General features: G+C 42.5%; 1 pseudogene; it reads left to right on the top strand.

Moving 5' to 3' along the window:
* The first annotated feature begins 28 nt into the window (after positions 1–28).
* LOC146664421 (neoverrucotoxin subunit alpha-like) lies at positions 29–9,804 on the top strand (annotated as a pseudogene).
* Positions 9,805–11,610: the final 1,806 nt, after the last annotated feature.

Genomic DNA, 11,610 nt, shown 5'->3' with positions numbered 1-11,610 from the left:
AACGGAGTCCTGGCTAACATCGCTAACTATGGACACAAGCGTGATTGTACCTGGATTCCAGCTGCTACGGGCGGACAGGACGAGAGAAAGCAGGAAGACGAAAGGAGGGGGATTGGCAGTGTTTGTGAATGACAGAGGGTGTAACCCCAGACACATCACTGTGAAAGAGAAACTCTGTAGCAGAGACATTGAACTGTTAGCTGTTAGCATGCGTCCATACTACCTCCCCCGGCATAACCCCCCCCCAACCAACGCGGATTCAGCCTGTTACTCTCTCCACTCTGTGGTCAGCAGACTGCAAACACAATCTCTGAGAGCCCTTCTCCTAACATCATGGGACTTTAATCATGTCTCACTGGACTCCACACCGCCCACCTTCACCCAGTATATGACCTGCCCAACCACAGACAATAAAACACTGAATTTACTGTACACCAATGCAGAAGAGGAATACAGTCCATCACTTCTCCCTCCGCTGGGCAGATCTGATCACAACCTGGTGCACCTTGTCCCTGGTTATGAGCCCTTAGTGCGCAGGGAGCCACCAGCCAACCGCACAGTGCAGAGATGGTCAGAGGAAGGCGAGGAGGCTCTTAAGGATTGTTTTGAGTCGACTGTGTGGGAGGTGATCTGTGTTGACCACGGACAGGACATCGACAGCCTTGTGACCTGCAATACGGACTATATTAACTTCTGTGTGGATAACACTGCACCCACCAGGACTGTGCGGAGTTTCTCCAACAACAAACTGTGGATTACCCCAGAAATTAAAGCGTCCTCAAGCAGAAGAGGAGGGCCTTCAAATCCAGAGACAAAGAGGAGTTGAAAAGGGTGCAGAGAGAGCTGAGAGGACTGATAAGGAATGGGAAGGAGAGCTACAGGCAGAAGATGGAGAACCAGCTTCAGCAAAACAACGTTGGTGAAGTCTGGAGAGGCCTCAGAACCATCTCAGGCCACAAACATCGGAACTCTCTGCCTGGGAGGGATGTGAGGTGGGCAAATGAACTGAATCGTTTCTTCAACAGATTTGATTCATATATGAGACAGTCTCCAACATTGGCTGCAGACTCACCCACCCCCACTGCTGGGGGTTCCACATCTGACACCTCAGACACTTCACACCTCCTCTACCCACCCTGCTCACTCCTCCCCACCCCCAACAACAGCATCCAATACACACTCAACACAAGGCTCCAGCCTGTCTCTCTCAGCCACCCAGGTTAGGAGGGAACTGAGGAGGATTAAAGCCAAGAAGGCAGCGGGTCCAGATGGCATTAGCACAAGGGTCTTCAGGTTCTGTGCAGACCAACTGTGTGGGGTGATGGAGCACCTCTTCAACCTGAGCCTGAGGCTGGAGAGAGTCCCACAGCTCTGGAAAACCTCCTGTGTTGTACCAGTGCCAAAGACTTCACCCCCTATGGACTTCAACAGCTATAGGCCGGTGGCTCTGACATCCCACCCATTAAAAAACCTGGAGCGGCTGGTCCTGGCTCAGCTTCGGCGCCTGGTGAGCTCATCACTGGACCCACTTCAGTTGGCCTACCAGCCTGTAATTGGAGCGGATGATGCCGTCATTCACCTTCTACATTGTTCCCTCTCTCACCTGGAGACCGCTGGGAGCACTGTGAGGATCATGTTCTTTGATTTCTCCAGTGCCTTCAACACCATTCTTCCCACAGTCCTGAAGGACAAGCTGGTGAACTCTGGAGTGGACCATCACCTCACTACCTGGATTCTGGACTACCTCACTGACCAACCACAGTGTGTGAGAATTCAGGGCTGTGTGTCGGACAGGGTCGTCTGCAGTACATGGGCCCCACAAGGGAACGGTTCTGGCACCGTTCCTCTTCACCATCTACACAGCAGACTTCTCCCACAACTCCACCCAGTGCTTCCTGCAGGAGTTCTCTGACCACTTGCCAATAGTCGGCCTCATCACTGATGGGGACGACAGGGAGTACAGAGAACTGACCCATGGTTTCACCAGGTGGTGATCAGTTGACAGCTTAGCCCATCTCTTTACCCGAGTGTCCAAAACATATGGCCTTGGGTTTGGTGATACGATTACAAAATTGATCATCAAGCTGCAGCCTAGAGTGTCCTGGGGCCACGTGCACTTATGGACACTCTTATGTTCGAACATGGTGTTCTTTATGGTCAAACTGTGGTTTGCACAGAAGTCTAATGACAAAACATCGCTCGGTTCAGATCCAGGAGGCTGTTCCTCCCCATCATACCCATCCAGGTCTCACTGCCATTGCCCACTTGAGCACTGAAGTCTCCCAGTAGGACAACAGAGTCCCCCAGGCGGGGCACCCAGCGAACATCACAAAACAGACATCAGTGATAGGTTAGGCATTAGAGGGTTAAAGGCCTACAAACAAAAGCCTACAAACAACATAATTTCACATCCACATTTTATATATAGACTGTGTTCAAAGTGGGTTTGATCACATGTTTGATCACATAAAAGAAGCTGAGTGGTCACATTGTATTTATGACCACATGTTTTTATTCATGTAGGACCATCATCTGTTTTGGAGGTGGCTGCTCTGGGTCAACCTTTCAGTTTAGGGATGCTCTATGATGCACGGAGAGGGAAACTCATCCCAGGTAAAATGTGATTTGTTGTTCAAGCAATCAGCCGTATGGCCAGCAAAAACCCACACTAATTTGTTTCTTAAATGACCTATCTACTTATAGGGTAAGTAGATGCATCAAAGAAATATTTGCAATCAGCAATGAAATATTGATGACCATTTAATGAAAATACTGTATGAAGAAAATAATAGTAAAATGAAAAGGGTGAGTAAAAAAAGGAGCAAAAAAACCCTTTAAAGAACAGACAACCTTAAGATTAATTCATTTGGAAATCTCTGAAAGAACAGAATAGATTCTGTCTCAAAAAAAACATTAATAGAATAAAAACTTTGAAGCATGTTTTTTGCAGAGTAAAAACCATGAGATTTCTAACTCTCTAGAGCTTTATGAGTGTTACAGTTTCACTAAAAGTGTTTTGAAATTAAGTTTTACATTTTTTAGTACATTTCAAATACAATTTTAATCTATTTTGTTTCTAAACTTTCTAAAGACTTTTTTTTTCCATTTTGTGGATTTCGTGTCTTAAAGGTGTCACACTGTGGAATAGTAAAACTCTGCAGAAGAAGCCAGTGGAGCATAATCAGCACAGCAGTGAATTTCACATCAATGCAACGGATTCCATTGAAAAAAAGTCGGCACTGCTGGATGTTAATGGTTCTCTGAAGGCCAGTTTCCTGGGTGGACTCATTGAAGTTGAAGGATCAGCCAAGTATCTGAATGATAGGAAGAAATCACATCATCAGTGTCGAGTCACACTTCAGTACAAAGCTACCACCAAATTCAAACAGCTGATATTGACTCCTGATGAAACCAAAAACTCTCAAGAAGCAAAAAATGTGAAACGCTTGGCGACACATGTAGTCACAGGAATCCTTTATGGAGCAAATGCTTTCTTTGTGTTTGACAGTGAGAAGTTAGATGATAGCAACATTCAAGCCATCGAGGGCAGCATGCAAGCAGTGATAAAGAAGATCCCCTCATTTAATGTTGACGGGAAAGTTGACATCAAGCTGAGTGATGAAGAAAAAGCTGTGACTGATAAATTCACCTGCAAGTTCTATGGAGACTTCATCCTTGAAAGCAACCCTGCAACATTTGAAGATGCAGTGAAGACATACATCCAACTTCCAAAACTACTGGGAGAAAACAGAGAAAACTGTGTTCCACTGAAGGTCATACTGATGCCTCTAAAGAAATTCCATCCAAAAGCTGCTTACATGATAAGCAGTGGATTTATTAGTAAGGCTGAAGATACCTTACAGGAGCTTCATAACCTTGACATAAGATGCAATGATCTGCTGGAGGACAGAGTGGCGAGAAGCTTTCCACAGATACAAGAAAAGTTGGGCAGATTCAAGAAGCTCTGTCAGTATTTCAGATCTTCACTCCAGGAAACAATAGCAGAGAAACTTCCCTCCATCAGGGCAGGTGAGGAAAATGAGCAGGAATTAGTGGAAGTGTTTGATGACAGAGACAAGTCACCGTTCAGTCAGGAGAAATTAACCAAGTGGATCAAAGATGAAGAGAGAGAAGTCACCATCATCAGGTACTTTGTAGACATGATGGAGGGAGCAAAGATCATCTCAGATCAGTCTGAGCTGGACAGAGAGGTGTTTAAACCAGGAGTAGAGGAAGTTCTCTGCTTTGTTTTCACCTCCCTGAAATCCATTGACCCATATCTGCAGAACATGTCTGACTACTTGGAGAAAAAGAAACTGGAAGGTACTGATGGTAACACTCCACCTACCCAGGACCAATGGTACTTCTCAGATGACGTGATAAAGCAGATGACAGAAAAGGCCAAAGTTGTCCATGACCATGCCAAAGCTCTGAAGACCAAGAACAGTTTCCATTTCCTAGTAGCAGCCATTTCAAATGATAATTACAAGGGAGGAAGTATCTACCACTACAGGAAGAACTTCCTGATCACTGAGAATTTCTCAGGGTGTATATCAATGATGTGGAAAATGAAATGGATAGGAGAGATCTGATGTGGTGTAAGTACTTACAAAATAATATTCTTCCAGGTTCATAGTGTTAAATTTTCAACATGAAATTGCTGATTATTTTATTATATAGGGTCACATTTTTCTCAGGTGGCTGCTAAAACAGTAATTATGTACAGAAAAATATTTCAAGTCAGACTGGTTTCTGTTATTGATATTGTCCATAAACTGTCCTTAAATATATGCCTTTTTAAAATAATTAAAATCTTAACTTCTTAAAATATCTTAAACTTCTCTCATTTCTGTGAAATTTGTCTTTGAGTAAAAACCTTTTCATGCATGTTGAAAGAGTTTTCAGGGGTTCCAAAATCAAACCGTACAAACCAGTCTACTTGATGCAGAAAAATAATGTACGTCAACAACAATTAATCTGACAGAGTTATAAAGAGCAAAAGTAAGGAAAAGTATTCCTAAGTGATAAAGTTGGTAAAGTTTTAAAATAGCTCCAACTGAATGAGACATGAAGCAACTCCAGGTCAGGGACAAGTTCCAGCTCCAAGTGGAGGAGTTTAAGTATCTAATTCAATTCAATTTTATTTATACTGCGCCAAATCACAACAACAGTCGCCTCAAGATGTTTTATATTGTAAGCTAGACCCTAAAATAACACATAAAGAGAATAAACCCAACAATCATATGACCCCCTATGAGCAGCACTTTGGCGACAGTGGGAAGGAAAAACTCCCTTTTAACAGGAAGAAACCTCCGACAGATCCAGGCTCAGGGAGGGGCGGGGCTCCACCCCTCCCACTCACAGCAGATTGAATTCTTTTTCAGTCACCACTCTCTCCCCCTTGAGGACACTCTCTACCACTTCATCCAAGTTAAACCATAATTCCTCTCACTTTTCAAACTGACATCCACCCTGTGGGACATGCACAGTGACAACATTCAACATCCCTACTTTGATCTCCAGCTTCAAACTCATGATCCTGGCTGGCACTCCCTTCAGCCACACTGTACATAGTCACATACTCTTCCTTCAAAATGACTCGTATTCCATTTCTTTACATTTACATCCCTTTACTAGTCATCGGCCCTGCATTTAAAGTATCTACTTTCCCCTCCAAACTCCTGCCTTTCCTTTTCTCTTATTGCCTCCTAACACACCTTCCACATCTCCTCTTCTTTTGTCTTTGGCCACCAGTAGCAGTTTCCATTGGTACCTTAATAAATAATAATAATATTAATAAATTTTATTCATGAGCGCCTTTCAAGTCACCCAAGGACACTTTACAATAGCATAAAACACATAGTAAAACAATGGCAGAATAAGAACAATAAAACAAAAGCACAAGATAAAATTAACAAACAGTGGGTTCACAGTGAATATGCAGATTTGAACAGATGGACTTTGAGTTGGGATTTAAACTGGGGGAGAGAACCAGTGTTTCTTATTTCTGGGGGTAGAGAGCTCCACAGCCTGGGAGCAGAGGAGCTGAAAGCTCTGCTTCCAATGGTGCTGAGGCAGAAGGAAGGCGCAGCAAGCTGGATAGAAGGAGACGATCAAAGTGAGCGGGTAGAAGAGATGGTGCTTAACAAGTCAGAAAGGTAAGAAGGAGCGAGGTTATGAAGGGCCTTGAAGGTGAGCAGAAGAAGTTTGAATATTATCACAGGGAGCCAGTGAAGTTCCTGAAGGACAGGTGATGTGCTGGTAGGAGGGGCTCTGGTGATAATGTGAGCAGCAGAGTTCTGAACCAGTTGAAGCTTATGGAGGGATTTTTGGGGAAGACCATGCAAAAGAGAATTGCAGTAGTCATATGGGAGGTAACGAGACTGTGGAACAGAATGGACGTAGACTGGGTGGAAAGTGAAGGACGTAATCTCTTAATGCTGCGTAGATGGAAGTAGGCGGAATGGGTGAGGTTATTGATGTGAGATTTATAGGAAAGTGGCTGTAGCTCAGGTGGTAGAGCAGGTCATCTACTGATTGGAAGGTTGGTGGTTCGATTCCCGGCTTCCCCTAGTCTGCATGCCAAATATCCTTGGGCAAGATACTAACCCGAAATTGGTCTCCGATGCATTCATCGGAGTATGAATGTGTGTGAATGTCAGTTGTGCTTGTGCGAATGGGTGAATGCACAAGTTGTGTAAAGCGCTTTGAGTGCTCAGAAGAGTGGAAAAGCGCTATATAAGAACCAGTCCATTTACCAAAGTGAACTGTCTAGGATGACACCAAGGCTCTTAACCTGAGGAGAGGGGAAAACTGAGGAGTTATCGATGGTGAGTGAGAAATGGTTCGCCTTCAAAAGGTTGGATTTGGTGCCAATAAGGAGGATCTCAGTTTTATCCTCATTGAGCTTTAGAAAATTAGAGCTAACCCAGGATTTTAATTCGGATAGACATTCTGAAAGGGAGGAAGGTGGGAGGGAGGAATCAGGTCTGCAGGAGAGCTATAACTGGGTGTCATCAGCAAAACAGTGAACCTGAAGATCAAATTTGCGGAAAATGGTACCTAGAGGGAGGATGTATATTATAAAGAGAAGAGGGCCAAAGCTGAGCCTTGAGGTACACCAGAGGTGACGGGGAATAGACGAGAGTGGAATGATCTTAGTTGAATAAACTGGGAACGGTCGAGGAGATATGATTGAAACCAGGCGAGGGGTGTGTCAGAGATGCTGAGAGAAGAAAGTCTGCTTAGAAGTACAGAGTGAGAGATGGTGTCGAAGGCTGAGCTCAGATCTAAAAGGACGAGAATGGTGAGAAGACCAGAGTCAGCTCCGATTAGAAGATCGTTAGTGACTTTAAGTAAAGCAGTTTCTGTACTGTGACATGAGCGAAAACCAGATTGAAATCTCTCGTAGATGTTATTATTAAACAGGTGTAAATGAAGTTGAGCTGCAACCACTTTTTCGAGTATCTTAGAAATGAAGGGTAGATTGGAAATTGGACGGAGGTTGTTAAAGTTGTTAGGATCTAAAGGTTTTTTCAGTATAGGAGTGACTAGAGCAGTCTTGAATAAGGAGGGAACGATACCGGTGGTGAGAGAAGAGTGAATGATAGCAGAAATTAGTGGGAGTAAAGAAGAGAGGCAGGATTTCACAAGCCCCGTGGGCATGGGGTCAAGATGACATGTGGCAGGCTTTGATTTACATATGAACTTGTAAATAGCAGATAAATCAGGAAGATGAAAAGTGGAAAACGGCTCAAAAAGGAGAAAAGGTTCTGGAGAGGGAGTAGACACAACATTTGATCTGAGTTGCTGGTGGATGTTATTGATTTTCATAGTCCAGAACAGCATCAAGGAGTTGCAGGTTTCAGAGGAATAGAAGTGCGGTGGTAAAGCGTTGGGGGGTTGAATTAGTTTGTTGAGAACTGAAAACAAAGTCCTTGCATTACCCTCATAAGAACTGATAATACCAGAGTAGAAGCTTTGTTTGGCCTTACTGATGGAGTCTTGGTGGTATTTATAGATTTCTGAATCAACAGTTAAACCACATTTCTTATATTTACACTCTAGCTGCCGAGCTTTGGCCTTCAGAGCTCGGAGGTCAGAGGTAAACCAGGGAGCAGAGCGAGCAAAGGAAACAGAGTGGGTTTTTACAGGAGCCAGAGAATCAAGGACAGTGTGTAGACAATTATTATAATATAATAACAAATCATCAGGAGTAGAATAGAAGTCCTTGATCTGAACATTGTCCAAACTGGTAGTGAGAATGTCCATATCAATGTTCCTGATGTTGCGGAATAAGATGAGACGGGTTGGCTTGGTAGAAGAGCAGTCCTGTTTGTGGCACATTAGTATATGTGAGGGGGCAAACTCCTCAAGATGGGTGGTGACTATGGTCGCCATTTAGAAGTCGGCCATCTTGGATACAACTCTTGCTTTTTCAATAGGAAGAGGGCCATGTGACACATCAAACTTATTGTTAATGTCACAAGAAAAACAATGGTGTGCTTGGTTTCAACGTAACTTTATTCTTTCTACCCACCAGCTCGATAGCTGTGTCTGGTGTTGTAGGGAGTTATGAAGTCAGGAAGGCTGTACTGTTTTACGAGTACTCTCTATATCAGGCATATGGCGGGGGAGTACTTAGCACTTAACCTAGCTCAGCTTTCTCACAGTGACAGAAGGGCAATTTCTTGTTGCTTTAGCTGATTTTATGCTAGCCACTGCTAACTGCTACCACTCTTCTTCTGGTAGGTGAGCGTACTGCTTGTCCACTGGCGTAACTCAAACCTTTCTAAAAGAAGTTCAATTTTATTTCATTTACACTGTGCCAAATCAAAACAACAGTTGCTTTAAGGCTCTTTATATTGTAAGGTAATGACCTTAGAATATCACATAAAGATTATACAAATAATACAGAGAAAATCCCAACAATCAGACAAACGCTTTATGAGCAAGCACTTTCGTGAAAGTGAAAATCTGTCACATTATCATGAATGTGAATCTCTTTTTCTCCATCAGATGCCTGTGGTCTCAGTCTGGATCCAAACACAGCACACTGTGAACTCCTTCTGTCTGAAGGAGACAAGGAGGTGACAAGAGGAGAGAAACAGCCATATCCTGACCTTCCTGAGAGATTCAGTGAGGTTCCTCAGATTCTGTGCAGAGAGGAACTGACTGGCCGCTGTTACTGGGAGGTGGAATGCAAAGCTTTTCTTCAAGCTTGCGTGGATGTAGATGTTTGCTACAAACAACTTGAGAGGAAAGGAAACAATGATGCATGCAGGCTTGGAAATAACACTATTTTGTGGTGTTTTACTCACCATCCAGATCAAGGTTCAGGTGAAAACCCTCTAAGTTTCTGTGCAAAACATAATAATGAGTCCAAATATTACCCTGTTCATCCTACTGGCTGTCCCAGACTGGGAGTGTTTCTGGACTGGGTTGCAGGCACTCTGTCCTTTTATTGTGTCTTATCTGACAAACTGAGTCACATTCACAGCTTCAGAACGAAATTCTCTGAGCCTGTTTATCCCGCATTCTTCCTCCACAATCAGCCAGAATTCAGTAATACTGCAGGACTCATGTCTGCTTATTTTTTTATTTTACCTTTTATGATAATAGTGAGGTTTCCAACTTCAGTTAAGCTGATGTTCTAATATGACAATTAAAAATTGCCTTCCACAGCATAACTGGTTTGTATTAACTTTTCTTTCTTTTTGCTCTTCCTGTGATTTAATGTTGAAAAGCTTTTAATGTGTTCACGTTTCGTTGAATCTTGCAGGCATTTTCTTCCAGCTGATGTGAGATTAGAATCCAAGTGATGTAAAAATTATGTGTCTGATATTTTATCCAATGTGTTGTATTTGATCAGCTGAACAGCTGCTTAGAAATTATTCACTTTTATATTTGAAGAATTGTAATTTAGTCTGATTGTTACAGATGACTCTGACTTCACATATTTGATGTGTTCGTATTATATGCTCTTTGATTGTTTGATTGTTATTTAGAGTTTTGACTTTAAGGTTGATGACTGATAACAATTTGTTCTGCATAAGTTGTGATTTTAGGAGGAAACTTGTTAGTTAACCATAAATAAAAAAGTAAAAAGCAGGAATCATATACTATTTATACATTTAGCTATCCATGTGTCCTCAAACATCAATAAAAAATATATGGAAAATGAGTTTGCCTCTTTATTACTATATAGTATAGAGAAAATAAATAATATACTTTTATAAACTAAGATTTTAGACATTTTTATCTTCTGATTGTTTGATTTAACTAATCAATTTTTAAGTCATAAAATGAGGGAAAAATAACTAATTGTAGCTCAGAGTGACATCTATCAGTGACAATTAAAAACAAAAAGATGTTCAGTTCACAGTGAATTCTTCCACAGCATGTCTGTATCCTGTCTTCCTTCTCTCACCCCAACCAATCACAGCAGATGGCCCCGCCCCTCCCTGAGCCTGGTTCTGTCAGAGGTTTCTTCCTGTTAAAAGGGAGTTTTTCCTTCCCACTGTCGCCAAAGTGCTTGCTCGTGATTGTTGGGTTTTTCTCTGCATGTATTATTGTAGGGTATACCTTAAAATATAAAGCACCTTGAAGCTCCTGTTGTTGTGATTTGGTGCCATATAAATAAAATATAATTGAGGTTAAAAGAAATCTTCCTCTAAATTGTGTGGCTGTATCTATCCAAGTCTGTGTGTCTACTATATTGTCTACAGTCATGCTGCATGTTCATAATACAGTGAATGAAAATGTTTCATGAGTTCTGTGTGGACGTGGCAGCAGCAGTTTGTGTCTTTGTGTTTCTTAAAAGAAAAAAGAAAAATACAGAAACCTTCAGTTCTGTTCATAATAAACCTCCCAGCATTTGCACAGGCTGTATGTACGATCTGTCAGCTTGAATCTACAAAGCTGGAGTTCCACACATGATGAGAGAAAAACGCAGCAGCAAACACTGTGATCTGTGCTGAGCAACGCCCTCTGCTCAGTAGTGATGTGCGGATCGATCCTGAAATATCAATTCCTCCGATACCAATCATTTATGTTCTAGAATCGATTCTCACATTAAAATATCGATATTTTAGTAATTTAGGGTAAATTTGTAGTTTATCATTAACAGGAACACAGTGGAAAGAAACTATAACATTCGGATTGTCTACATTCAAAGGAACTACTTCCTCTCCCGCCTTTCATAGTCATGTGCGAAATACAGCTGTATAAATGTCTCGCAGCTGCTGGCTTGCGCACTCACAACAATGGCTGAGCGTAATTGGAGTGATGTGTGGACGTATTTTACCTCCACAAACAGCTGAGACGTGGTTTGCGATACATGTGGCAAAAAGTGAGGTGTTGTGGCCACACTTGCCAACCTTGAGACCTCAGAATTAGGGAGACATTCAAAAAGGCTGTTTGGGGGGGGTCGATAAATACATTTTACAGTGTTTATTTATCGGATAGAATACGTTAAATGTCACCGTTATTATTGGCCGGCCCAGAAACAGCGGGGGTGTCCAAATTCAGAGGCTGCTTCCACCTGAGGACCGGCCTTCGCGGTCTAAAGAAAGCCGGGTAGTACGTCACGAGCTCCCTAGGTGGAGTGAA

Source organism: Rhamphochromis longiceps, linkage group LG8 (genome assembly GCF_057381845.1).
Source record: "Rhamphochromis longiceps isolate RC_006_pf linkage group LG8, R_longiceps_female_GT1.1, whole genome shotgun sequence".
NCBI classification, from domain to species: domain Eukaryota; kingdom Metazoa; phylum Chordata; class Actinopteri; order Cichliformes; family Cichlidae; genus Rhamphochromis; species Rhamphochromis longiceps.
This window is presented reverse-complemented; position numbering and strand designations above follow the sequence as displayed.